The sequence below is a fragment of the Triturus cristatus genome, chromosome 4_1 (genome assembly GCF_964204655.1).
Source record: "Triturus cristatus chromosome 4_1, aTriCri1.1, whole genome shotgun sequence".
Classification (NCBI taxonomy): domain Eukaryota; kingdom Metazoa; phylum Chordata; class Amphibia; order Caudata; family Salamandridae; genus Triturus; species Triturus cristatus.
Window position 1 is genome coordinate 1,298,308,860 of NC_140585.1, and position 14,250 is coordinate 1,298,323,109.

The window sequence follows — 14,250 nt, forward strand, 5'->3', positions numbered from 1 at the left end:
CTCTATCTGAATTGTGAGCCCTGCTGTCCACAGTGTAGATCGAAGGCAGTAGTCAGCACAGACATCAAGGAATGCTTTTTGTCACTTTCTCTTGACAAAATCCGAAGACATTGAGTACAGTTCAGTCTGCAATTAATAAATCAAAACTGAATTCGAACTGTGAGCTCTGGTGTCCGCAGTGTAGACTGCCACTCAGTGTTCCTTTGGACTTGCAAGATGAATTTGGTCACTGTACTAAAGCTATAACTGATATAAAACCAGTTTTTGAAGCAAGGATACTAAAAGGATATTGTTTGGATACACTTGGAGGACATTGACTTTTATTTTGGTGCACCTTCTCTTTTGTACATGTGTTACATTATAGTTAGTTGCCTACTGGACTGTAAAATTAATGTATCAAGATTAAATTTTAATTGTGAGCCCTGCTGACCGCAGTGTAGGCCGGAGGCAGCAGTCAGGAAAGGCCCACAGCCATGTGGGGTTGACTTGAACTGCACAGTTAGTGTTACCTGAAGCACTAAGAGTGTGCGCTGCCTGTGATGATGCCAGGTCCGTGCGCGCCACACTGGTGTCAATGTCTTTTGTCTAATGAATTCTGCCTTAATAAGGCTACGTGGCGATGACTTGTGGTGCACTGAGTTATTGGCACGTGAAGCAGTGAGCGTGTGTGCAACCTGCGATGATGCATGCTCTGGGCGGGCCACACTGGATGCATGTGAGGTTGGACAAATGAGAATCAGTCATCTATGGATTTACATATAAAGCATTTTATTTAAACAAAAACAACAAAATAAAAGTAGGTACAGCCATCCCTCGATTATCTGTGAATCTCAGCCTGAAAGACAAAAAGCAAGATAAGATTGTGCGTCATGTGCCCATGAAAGGAGAGAGAGAGAGAGAGAGAGAGAGAAAGAGAGAAAGAGAGTGTAAAATTCATCCAAATATGAAGTTCCAAGCAGGAGGTTGTTAGAAGATCTTAGTTTATTACAGAGTAAGAAAGATCCCATCCATCAAGACCTATCATCCAGATGAAAAAAAAATATGCAGGTTAACAACTCAGTGAAGATGATGAGTTAATCCCATCCTCGTCGCCAGTGTAAAATTCATCCAAATATGAAGTTACAAGCAGGAGGTTGTGAGAAGATCTTAGTTTATTACAGAGTAAGAAAGATCCCATGGATGTATGACGTTACAACGCATACTTTTACAACGCATGCACTTACAACACATTTTTTACAACGCATAATCCATTACAACGCATGACATTACAACGCAGGACACTACAACGCATTTTTAAAAAATACCTTTACAACGCATTACCATTACAACGCATACTACCTTTACAACGCATACCTTTACAACGCATAATATTAAATTACATTTAAGGTAAGTATTAGATAGTATAGGGGTAAAAATTACTATTCTAACTCCAGGGGGTGCAACAGTAGGGTAAGTGTTGGATAGTGTAGGGGTAAAAATTACTATTCTAACTCCAGGGGGTGCAACAGTAGGGTAAGTGTTGGATAGTGTAGGGGTAAAAATTACTATTCTAACTCCAGGGGGTGCATCAGTAGGGTAAGTGTTGGATAGTATAGGGGTGAAAATTACTATTCTAACTCCAGGGGGTGCATCAGTAGGGTAAGTGTTGGATAGTATAGGGGTAAAAATTACTATTCTCACTCCAGGGGGTGCATCAGTAGGGTAAGTGTGGGATAGTATAGGGGTAAAAATTACTATTCTAACTCCAGGGGGTGCATCAGTAGGGTAAGTGTTGGATAGTATAGGGGTAAAAATTACTATTATAACTCCAGGGGGTGCATCAGTAGGGTAAGTGTTGGATAGTATAGGGGTAAAAATTACTATTCTAACTCCAGGGGGTGCATCAGTAGGGTAAGTGTTGGATAGTATAGGGGTAAAAATTACTATTCTAACTCCAGGGGGTGCATCAGTAGGGTAAGTGTTGGATAGTATAGGGGTAAAAATTACTATTCTAACTCCAGGGGGTGCAACAGTAGGGTAAGTGTTGGATAGTGTAGGGGTAAAAATTACTATTCTAACTCCAGGGGGTGCAACAGTAGGGTAAGTGTTGGATAGTGTAGGGGTAAAAATTACTATTCTAACTCCAGGGGGTGCAACAGTAGGGTAAGTGTTGGATAGTGTAGGGGTAAAAATTACTATTCTAACTCCAGGGGGTGCAACAGTAGGGTAAGTGTTGGCTAGTATAGTGTAATATTATGCGTTGTAATGGTATGCGTTGTAATGGTAGTATGCGTTGTAATGGAATGCGTTGTAAAGGTAGTTTTTAAAAATGCGTTGTAATGTCATGCGTTGTAATGTCATGCGTTGTAATGGATTATGCGTTGTAAAAAATGCGTTGTAATGGTAGTGCGTTGTAAAAGTTGCGTTGTAAAGGTTGTTCCCCGATCCCATCCATCAAGACCTATCAGCCAGATGCAACTGACTCAGATGCAGACCTCAGCATTCCATCACCATGGAGCTACTTTGATGGTCAACACCTGTCCTGTACATGGATCTTAAAGTGGCACAACACCTATGTACAACATATGTATAAATATAAATAATATGCACATTACTACAGAGAGAAAGAGTGAGAGAGAGAGGAAGAGAGAGAGAATGAATGAAAGAGTGAGCGAAGAAGAGAGAGAGAAAGAGAGTGAGAGAGAGGAAGAGAGAGGAAAAAGAGAAAGAGTGTTAGAGAGAGAAAGGAAGAGATGGAGTGGGAGAGTGAGTGCCGACACTGCGGACAATATCCACACAGCTCACTTTTCCGCCACCGGTGTGTCTCTAACCACGTGCCAGGACATACTCTAGCCCTCAAGCTCACTCATCTGAAACATAGTATAGAATCAGTAATGGCAGAATACATACAACTGCACATGTTTTCATTGCTGTGCTGCCCCTGCGCACTCAGGTTGCTGCATCCCATCCACTCCCGCCGCCCAGAGGTGTCTGCTTGCTCCTGCGCATCCAGGCTGCTGCACACCATGCACTCCAGATGCCAGAGGTGTCTACCCACCCCTGCGCACCCAGGCTACTGCACACCATCCACTCCCACCGCCGAGAGGTGTCTGCCCGCCCCTGCACAACCAGGCTGCTGCAAACCATCCACTCCCATCGCCCAGAGGTGGCTGCCTGCCGATGCGCAAACAAGCGTCTCTGCTCACCTTCCACCACCGGCGTGTGTCCAAAACGGCCTGTGACGTGAAGGTCTCACATTTGATTCTGGGTCTTGATATCGCAATGGCCGAGAACATATCAATGCACCCCCGCCGAGGAGTGTGTGTCGTACACGCGGTCCAGCCGAGCTCACAATTCAAATCTGGTCTTGATTGTCAGGATGGTGTATCGAGGCCACACATCATCGCCGGCTGCACACTCGCTCAGCTCTGGTGACACTAAGTCAGTGGAACTCAAGTCATCGCCACATAGCGGGAGGCCCGTGTTGGGGAGGGGGAGGTCAACAATCTGTGAATCACAGCCTGCAAGACAAAAAGCAAGATACCATTGTGCGTCATGTGCCCATCAAAGGAGAGAGAGAGAGAAAGAGAGAAAGAGTGAGAGATAGGAAGAGAGAGAGAAAGAAAGAAAGAGTGAGAGAGAAAGACAGAGAGAAAGAGTGAGAGAGAGGAAGAGAGAAAGAGAGAGAAACAGTGTGAGAGAGAGGAAGAGAGAGAGAAAGAGAGAAAGAGTGAGAGAGAACGGAAGGAAGAGATGGAGAGGGAGAGTGAGTGCCGACACTCTGGACAAAAGTTTCACAGCACACCTTTCCGCCACCGGTGTGTCTCCAACCAAATGCCGGGACATACTGCAGCCCTCAAGCTCACTCATCTGAAACATAGTATAGAATCAGTAATGGTAGAGTACATACAAATGTACATGCCTTCATCTCTGTCCAGCCCCTGCGCACCCAGGCTGCTGCACCCCATCCACTCCTGCCACCCAGAGGTGTCTGCCTGCCCCAGCACACCCAGGCTACTGCACAGCATCCAGTCCCCCCGCCCAGAGGTGTCTGCCTGCCCCTGTGCACCCAGGCTGCTGCACACCATCCACTCCCATCGTCCAGAGGGATATGCCTGACCCTTCACACCCAGGCTGCTGCACACTATCCACTCCCACCGCCCAGAGGTAACTGCCCGCCGCTGCGCAAACAAGCCTCTCTGCTTAACTTCCGCCATCGGCGAGTGTGTAAGTGGGCCCACCACGTGCAGAAGCAACCTCCTCAGATGTCACTGGATTCAGCGGCACAGGCCCCAGCGCATCCTGCTGCACCGCGCCGAGGAGTCATGTCTGTACAGCCAGCTGCCTTTGGCGTACACGCGGTCCAGCCGAGCTCACAATTAAAATCGGGTCTTGATTGCCAGGATGGTGTATCCAGGCCACGCATCATCAAAGGCTGCATACCCGCTCAGCTCTGGTGCCACTAACTCAGTGGAACTCAAGTTATCGCCACGTGGCGGGAGGCCTGTGTCGGGCAAAGTGCCTCGGCTGCCAACAACTCTGTGTACTTCAAGTCAGTGGGAGAGAATGGAAATGGCCTCCAGCACGTGCGCCCCGGCTCTTTTTATTGGCAGAATCACGTGTCCAGTGACGCCTGTGATTGATGGGTGTGGTGTGGGTGTAAAGTGCAGTGGAGACAGGGTTTTGCCTGCACACATTGCTATGTTAGCATAAGCGTTTTAGATGTTAACGCCATCTTGCCACTTTGCTGCTTTTGCACACGACACTACAGGTAGTTGTTATTGCAAGTAAAACTGCTTGCTTGCTTTTCTTCACATGAGAACGGTCTGTTTTTCACATCTCTAGATGTGTATCGTAACCTTAGTCTGAACACTGTGTGCAGAAACCGACAAGGTCAAATAACAATGTATGCTGTTGAATTCAGGTTGATCGGCCCACGCTCTAGACACAACAAGTACACAGCTGCAAATATCTGAAACTCGGGTGCCTTTAAAATTGCTTTTGCATGCATGATTCAGACACTAGGAGAAAACCTTTCCAGACACAGAGAGCAGTGCTGATCCTGTGATGTGATTCACCTAAGCTGATCTTTGAGGTATGGGGTTCCCCATTCAAACCTAGAGACCTTATATTATTATATAAAACTAGCTTACTAGCCAGGGGAGGGTGGTACACAAGGTATTACAGGACCTGTTTCCACTATCATTGTAATATGATTTCTCCCTTCATTTTCTTTGGAATTGTAACAATGCTGATGGTTTCATTTTTGATCAATTGTTTGCTTATGTTAGCCAAAATACTGCATCTTAGAGCACGTAGTTAAAATAAACATTTTGAACTTTTCCGTGTCTCTGATTACTCACGTTGTGGACTGATATGCGAACAATAACGAAAAGGTGTTCTTGATTCCCACCATTCCTGAGAGTATTCTAAGTCGCTTGTTCTGGGTTGTCTAATCATTGGTAGGTTGGATATGATACGAAGAACGAATGAGACACTGATGCTAGTCGAATAGGGGTTCTAGGTACTGAGGTGAGTTTTTTGGTACACCACAATTCACTGAGGTCCTGGTTTCCTGCGCATAGTTCTGTGCATGAGCAGAATCCCCACAACATATAGATTGTTTTTCTTCTCTGCGTCCTTATGTCTAAAGTTGCTATTGCAGCGCATAGTCACGCACCTCTCCGGCGTCATTTTGCAGTTCGGGGTGCCAGACGATGGAATGTCTATTATCTATGTAGTGAGTGCCGGTGCATCGATCCCCTATGAGCTGAGCTGTTTTACTCTTGGGTTACTTTTCTGGAGGTGAATGCGGACGATAAGACGTTTCATACATACACTCCTACCACAGTTCCAGCTAATTACACGCCGTATAGGATGCAGGAAATTCCAATTTCCGCTTGGCAGCATCATATTTGGTTCAATGGCGCCCTCCCCCACACCGTAACTCCGGTTTGGTTAGGTTCCTTGTCCATTCCTGGGGCCACTTGGCCAGTCTTGGCCGGGTTCACACCACATCCACGATATTTGCTCGCCCCGTTGGATGACTTATGTAACTCCATACCGCCTTGATTGCGGTACATAGGGCTTTAGTGCAATACGTCTCTTGCAATGTCCAGGTGGGGGCACCTGGGGTTGCGACACAACCACTTGGACCTGCCGGGATCACTATTAGTCACGTCATGGTTAATTCGGTAATGGGCAAGCGCCCCCAGAATAAGGCGATATGCCTTACAGGCTTGCTGAGAAATTTTACCAACTGGAAGCAGTATTTCCAAATTCTACTCCCATGGAAAAACACCGGATCCTTACCTTTAGTTTGCAGAAAGACTTAGTCCCAGAGGTAACTGATTGTGAGAACTGGGGTAAAGTGTTTGCAGCAGTCTACGCGAAGTGCTTCGGCACACCGTCTATGACTGTACTGCCCTCCGTGATCAAGCGTGTTCAGGATGAGCACGGTTCGGAGGCGGCAGTCGAGTTGGGAATGAGGCTTGTCGGCGTGTTCGACGTAGTTGCTGATCTCATCCTTGCCAATGTCAAGGGAGATGCAGTTAACTTTCAAGTGTCGAATGCCCTGCGCCTCGTCGATGACGTTGATAAACCCCGGCAGTTACCGAAAATTATTGCGTAGGCTTATTAGACCATTGGCCGCAATAGTTTGGGCATTGAGCCTTTTGCTAAAACAGCAGCGCAACCGCAAACTCAGACGGTTAAGTCTACTAAAGACGACCATCCAGCTTTTCCTAAACAAAATTGAAAAACTAAGAAACAAGGGAAGCAGCAACAGAAACAGGGGTCTCGTCCCGCAGCGCCGATACCAGTGACAACTGAACGCACATATGAATTGCGCGATCGCACTAGGATTAGGTCTCCTGATAGATTTCAGGATGCTGAACAATGTTCTCCTCGTTCTTCACAGGAAACATCGGTCTCATAGTCCGGTGGAGGTGAACGTGGCAGAGGTCGGGATGCCCCACAAGGACGTGAGCAGCCCCGCCCAGCTGATGGTAAAGGCAAGCAGGACGAATTTGTACGTCAACCTCCATTTCCGAAAAAGAAAGTGGCTGCACTAACAGCAAGGTATGCCACAGATAGTGAGAACACAGCTTCGGAACCTGACATGGGCACTAACACTGCTAGACAGCGCAGCGAAGGTTACAATAGTGTGGCAAGCACTGCATCCATATCTGAAGGCGACAGCAACTGACACATTTATTACTGTAGAAACTGCTGACACTAGAGTGGCTCCCCCTGACAGACTACATGACATAGTCCTTTTAATTGAAGGTGACATTCAACGTACCATAAAAGGGATTTTTGGGGGAAAATCTGACCTCTACGTATGACATTTTGCTAGCAGAGGCGGACTGGCCCCCAGCTTTCGTTTTTGCCACTCCCAGAGGGGAGGAGGTGATCCTCCCATCTTTCGCGCACACTGTGCCGAAGAAGCAAGCTCAGAACTTTGCAGAAGAGTGGGCACAAGTGCTTGCTCCGGTGTTGTACCGTACACAGGTTGGGTGGGATAAATTATCACCAAGCCATGAGATTCCGTTACGGTCTATGCCACAGCCACAACCCCAATATCCCATGCGCCGTGAAGCTAGATCTCATGTCGCAGAAATCCTTGAACAATTGGAATATCAAGGTGTAATTGAAACATGTGTGTCACCTATGAATAATCCTCTTTTTACAGTAACTAAACCTGATGGGTCGTACCGCCTAGTTTTGGATTATCGGCATTTGAACTCTCCTTGTCAGATGTGCGCGGTACAAAACATCCACAGTTCTGCCCTCGTTGATAGTCCCATGAGAAAAAGGTTTAAGACCACACTTGACATCTCCAATGGCTTTTATAGCCATAACCTGTCCTCTATTAGTAGTCAATGGACAGCCTTTACTTCTGGCGGCAAACAGAAACTGTTTAAAAGATTAGCCATGGGCTACAAAAACAGTCCAGGTGTCTTTGCTGCACGTGTAGTCTCTCTTTTAGAGAGCATTGACCCCGATGCGTATTCGTATGTTGATGATATTTATCTCACAGACGACGAATTATGGCTGCATCTGTGTTGTGTTGACTGCATCATTGTCATGTTTGCGGACTTCGGTTACAAAGTTAACTTTGCAAAATCACACATTGCAGACTATACAGTGTTGTTTTTGGGCTTTGAACTCAACAAGGAAGGATGAGGTTTAGCACCTCACTTCTTGGAGAAATGCGCATGTCTGCGCGCTCCAACAAATCTGAAAAAACGACAATCTTTACTGTTTTTTTAAAATTTCGGGTGTACTTATATTCCCAATTATGCCCAGCGTATATGCCTTGGTACAACCAACTTTTTCCAAATTGACCTGGCTGCCAGAACATTCAGCTATCCTGCAATCTTTGCAGGCTGATCTTCTTGCTTCTAAATACTTATTGACGCATGATAACCACACAAACCTTGTGATAAGAATTGTGCCTGGCGCAGTGGGTTTCACGTACTTAACGTTCAATGAGGGAGACACAGTCCCTATTGCTTACAAGTCACACTTGTACACTTCGGCTGAGACGCGTTTTTCCACTGTTGAAAAAGTTTTGACTGCGGTGCAGATGGCGATTCTAAAGGAGAGAGCGCTGTCGCAAGGGATACGCATGTTGGTTGTCACACCGTATCCTGCCCTTGAGGAAGTGACGAAAGCCAGTGTACCAAATTCTAAAGCTTTGCATCCACATTGGATAAAATGGGCCACTTCTTTGACGTCTCCGTATGTCACTTTCATCTTTGATGCCTCATTGCAGACTCAGTAGTATTCACAGTATGAATTTGTTCATCCAGCTCCTCTGTCCTTGCGCCCGCTTGAGGATTACCGTTGTATCATTTACACTGACGTTTCGGCGCAACCGGCGACATGATCTAAGCGGCCTGTGCAATAGTGGCTGGTACTTTTGTGAATGGAGAATTCAAGTCTGATGTCGTGCACAGGCAGACATTGGGTGATTGTACCGCTCAATTGGCAGAGCTTCATGCTCTGGTGCTTGCACTGGAGTGTGCTGATCCTCGAGTGACTACTCTTATTGTGAGTGACTCTGTTTACTGTGTTCAGTCTTTCAAGGAAAATTTATTCATTTGGTCTCAAAATGAGCATCGTGAACCCAAAGGTAGCACAATCAAACATAAAATGCTTTGGGTTTGAGTCGCAGAACTTAAACAACGTCTGCTGCTCGTGAATGTAATTCACACTCTTGGTCACCAGCGTGTCGGCGTACACACTGATAAAGTTCCCTATGTGAGAATTAACGACGTTGGTGACAGATTGATTCCCAATGCGGACAGCAGACTTGATTTGATAAAAGCCGCTCACAAAGGTATGGCTTCTGCCCATGCCGGCGTTTCAGCGACTGTCACTATCTTACAGCAACGTTACTGGTGGCGCGGATTGTATAAACAAACTCATGATTATGTCCTTACTTGTGACATTTGCCAGCAGATTAAACCTTCAACTGCTGTGTGTCCACCTCAAACACAGTTGTAAATATCTAATAAACCACTTGGGTGTGTTTATTTCGATCACTGCGGTCCTTTCTCCTCTGATACTGCGTATAAGTACATCTTAGTTGCAGTGGATTTGTGCACACGTTTTCTATGGGTATGGCCACAAAGGGGTGCTGATGCTCGAACTGTCATCAGGGATTTGCGTTTCTTTGTGGGAATTTTTGCATGTGGTACTCTCCATTCGGACCAGGGCCCAGCGTTCGCCTCTAAGGCGTACAAGGATGCGATGAGATCTTTGGGAGTCCAAGTCAAATTTTCATCTCCATACCGGCCTGAGGGCAATAGTGTTGTGGAACGAATGAACCGTGACTTAAAGCAATCCTTGACAGCTAGGGTTTTAGGTACTGGCAGGAACTGGTTGGCCCATTTGTACAGCGTTCAACGTGCACTTAATAACCTCCCTAGAAGGTCTCTGGGTGGGCAGACCCCATACGAAATGCTCTTTGGCATAAAAATGTTTGTCCCGGACCTTGATGGTCTAGACATGGCGGCATTCACCGCACCCTTTGACTTAGATGATCATTCTTCTGTGTTACGGAATCTACAAGAGTCCTGAGACAGTCTTGCAAAGGAACACTTGCACTCCACAACTGAGGCTGCACTTCAGATTCCTGTAGTTGGCTGGCTACCTCGAGTTGGTGACCTGGTCCATGAGAAGGTGGAGAACAAGAAGGAGTTTGGCCTCTCTTATCGTGCACCTGTTCCATTTCTTGGCGTGCAGGGAACAAGAACAGTCATTTTACCTCCACTTCCTAGTCGCAAGGATAACAGGTACATCTCCATTGACAATCTCAAACTACAACGAGTGTCCGATTCTTCTTAGTATGACTCCAACGGTCTCTTGCCCAGCAATGCTGAGAAATTCTGTTTTGGCTTCGGCAAATACCAACAGGCCTGACATTGCCATCGAGAAGCATACAGTTACAAATCCATTCTTGACTCCACCGGCTGGTGGTCCCCTTGAAGATACTGAGTATGCCTATCCCACAGATGTGTCGTTGCCTGGTGTGCAATCAAGTGCAGTTGGCCAGTCACGTTTTTCATTTGACACTAACTCTACAACATCGAATGCCCCTTTGAAAATTTCTATTTTTACTGTTTGGTTTAAAAGAAATTTTTTAATTCCCACTTGGACTTACTTTTGGCTGGTGCTCATATCTATTTTTTTGTTTATGTCGATTGGATTTGTGGTCCTCTTTTTTCGTCTAGTGAATGGACATTATCTTACAGAAAGATGTGCAATTAGATTAATTGATGGAACTTTGGCACCCCAATCCTCATCACACATCATGAAGAGGGACCAGACTTTTGTTAATATTACTGCCTGGACTGTGTTAGATGGGATTGTATGGGATGCTGTAAAATTTCAAATTCATGGCCCCACAGAGGTGATTAATGTCCCCAATGTACTTCGTGTTTCTATGGGGGATGTTGTGAAACAAAACATAAGCTCTGATGATTAGGATGTCCAAGCTGTAGAGGCTCTTTTTTCTGATTTGAAATATTATGCCGCTTTTGATGCTGAAGATTTGGATTCAGACTTAGTGAATTATGGAGAGTTATTTTGCTACCAACACTATGGCAATCATTTCCTGCATAAAGCGAATACATTTAGGAATATCGTTAACTTTACACAATGGGAACATTGTCCAGCTCCCATTAAAGGTAGCTCCAAAAACTCTGGTGAAAACATTTACATATTTTACTGATTTCAGTGTATCTAAACCTGATGCCTTTAATTTTAAAATGGCTACTGAGCCAGCTTCCAAAGTTAGACTGACCCATACAAAATTGTTGTATTCGAAATCCTTTCTAAATGGCTTGGCTAAAGGGGGTTATGAGCTGTGGAAAGATACTATTGAATTTAAATCTGTTTGGGGTTCTAAAACCTGGCAGGTGCAAGGTTCCGAGGCCTTGCATCGTGCATGCCTTATCCCTAACCATATATTGTTTTTGAATTCTACCATTTTTCAGACCACCTTCTTTGGATTGGCTACTTCTAAAAAGTTGAATTCCCCGACTGTTCCTGAACTGGGCACTTATCCGACCTGGGATAATCACACAGATTTGTCACTAGATGAATTGCAGTCCCTAATTATTAAGATATCCTTTAATATTTCCACACTGGATCTTCAAGGCTGGTTATTATGGCAGAAAAGTTCTGATTCCTGTCAACATCGTTTTCTGGGTCTGCTCCCTGGCTATACACAGGTTAGAGTAGACCCCAGAATTGAATCTTCCCATTCGGTCTCTACCTATTACGTAGGTAAATTATGTCAGAACTGGCTTACACATTCCACCTTAGCATCGGTTAAACATCATTTATCGAAATTAAATGACAAAGTAGATTTGAATGATTTTGTTAAGGGCCCCGTGGGTGGCAGGTCCAAAGGATGGGTTTACGCTGTTTACAACAAAGTTTGGAAATTATCTGAAATTGAAGCTGCTTCTAGAATAAGAGCTATTGATCAAGCAAATTTGGAAAAAGTTCTTGCTGTCATTGATAATAGCATTAACACTCTTTCTTCCAGAATTTACACATTAGATAATATTGTTTCTTCTTTTGTGGATATTTTACAAGATGACATGTCTGTTTTATACCATGGTCAACATCAATTGCATTCTATAATACAGTTTGCATGGATTTTACAAACATTGAAGGCTGGGAAAGTTCCTTGGTACTACACGAACTCTTCATCGTTATTCCTGCCGTTTAATCTGACTGATAGACAACAGTTCATGTTCATGAAGGATGCGACATATTCACTGTTGCATATTGAAAAGTTGGAACCTTTACCTTTCTCTGTGGCCGAATCGAACTCAGCTGTGTGGCTTATCCATGGGTGAATCACACTACCTTTTCCTTTGTTTAAGTTCAGTTCATGTAAGAAACATTATGCCTTAGGCAGATATGAACTGCTAGGTACCACTTTCCTACATGACGTTTGGTCGCTCCCATTTACATACACGTGCATGAGAGAGGGTAAAGAGGTTTATTTGAAAGGAGAGGATTACACTTCCACACCTGATCACTCAGTAGTTTGAAGGAACATCCAATTGCATGGCTCATGCAATGTTCACGCACCGAATTTAGCCTGCATTCTGAAGGGAAATCCTGTGCCAGCAATTACACCCACTTTCACGTTGTTAGCTAACGGTAGTTATTTGCTTTTAAATAATGAGGAATGCTGCGGGATGCTAGTAGGGATTCCGTACATTGTAACTGTCTCACAACGAGTAGTCTGTTGTAAGAATGTGATTTTCCCACCCCCGCATGGGCGACTGGATGTATCCATCTGGCCTTCCATACCAACCTTGAAAGCAGAGTTCAACAAGATGAGCAGAATAAGGGCTCTATTGTCTCAAAAAGAAGTCGCTCTGACTTCCTCTCTTGAAACATTTGTCCTTCACGTAGCAAACACCTGCACCGAGGTGCACGCTCTTTTAAATACTGATCTCCCCCTTCATTTCGGTGCTCTGATTCACACTATATTCAATGCCTTGTCAATAACTGGCTTGGCACATTTTTTCAAAATTGTGGGCTCCGGACTTGTGACCTCGTTCCAAACAATATTTGGTGTGATACCGGCATTTTTTCATTCTATTTTTTCCAGCGTCTTTTGCGGGCTTCCATTAATTCTCACCTTGACTGCTGGTGTGCTGCTGTTAGTTTGTTTGCTCCGCAATGGCTGCACAATCTGTGTCACACGACTGTCTGCCCCGGCTGCTTCAACTGTGCAACCGGATGCTTGAATACTATGGAACACTACCACTGGCCACTTTGAGCGAAGCCCATGGATTATCCTTCCGGTTCTCATACTTTACTTGCGTGCAACCTGTTTTCCATTGCCTAGATTGTTCATTTGAATGGGCTCTGGATTTGTGCCTGTTGAACACAGCATCTCCTGCCCCGGATTATGATAGACTGATGAGTCCCTTAGCGGCTAATGAGTTAGACTGTTCTGGTATCGGGATTATGGCCTGTGCAGCAGCACATGGAATCCTAGGAAATTGGGATATATATGCTGCAGCTCATGACTTCCTGGCACAAAGTTATCTTGAAGAACACGCAAGTTGTCCTCTGATGGTGTTAGAGGCTCTGGTAATCGAAGAACATGTATGTTCTTTTAGTTTATTAGATTGGATGTCTGACTCATTTACTGAAGATTACAATGACTTCCTCTTGGAGGCTGTTGCCACATACTTTGTCTGTACGTTGATGGATTAAATTGGCTGTTGTCCACCTACCTGACATATCAACTGGAATTTTTTATTTTTTATTTTTTAATCCCGAAGGGGCTCTGTAGCACCCCTCATTGATTTTAATTTTTTTAATTTTTCCCAACAACCTTTTCGAACTTTCACTACCAATTATACGGATTGGCAATATATGAACTTGGTTCTGTCTCGCTCGAACTTGAACTCTGCGTTCCTACATTTCTTCCGAATTTTTGTTCGTGGTCCGATCAAGGGAGGGTATAGTGGAGACAGGGTTTTGCCTGCACACATTGCTATGTTAGCATAAGCCTTTTGGATGGTAACGCCATCTTGCCACTTTGCTGCTTTTGCACACGACACTACAGGTAGTTATTACAAGTAAAACTGCTTGCTTGCTTTTTTTCACATGAGAACGGTTTGTTTTTCACATCTCTAAATGTGTATCGCAACCGTAGTCTGAACACTGTGTGCAGAAACCGACAAGGTCAAATAACAATGTATGCTGTTGACTTCAGGTTGA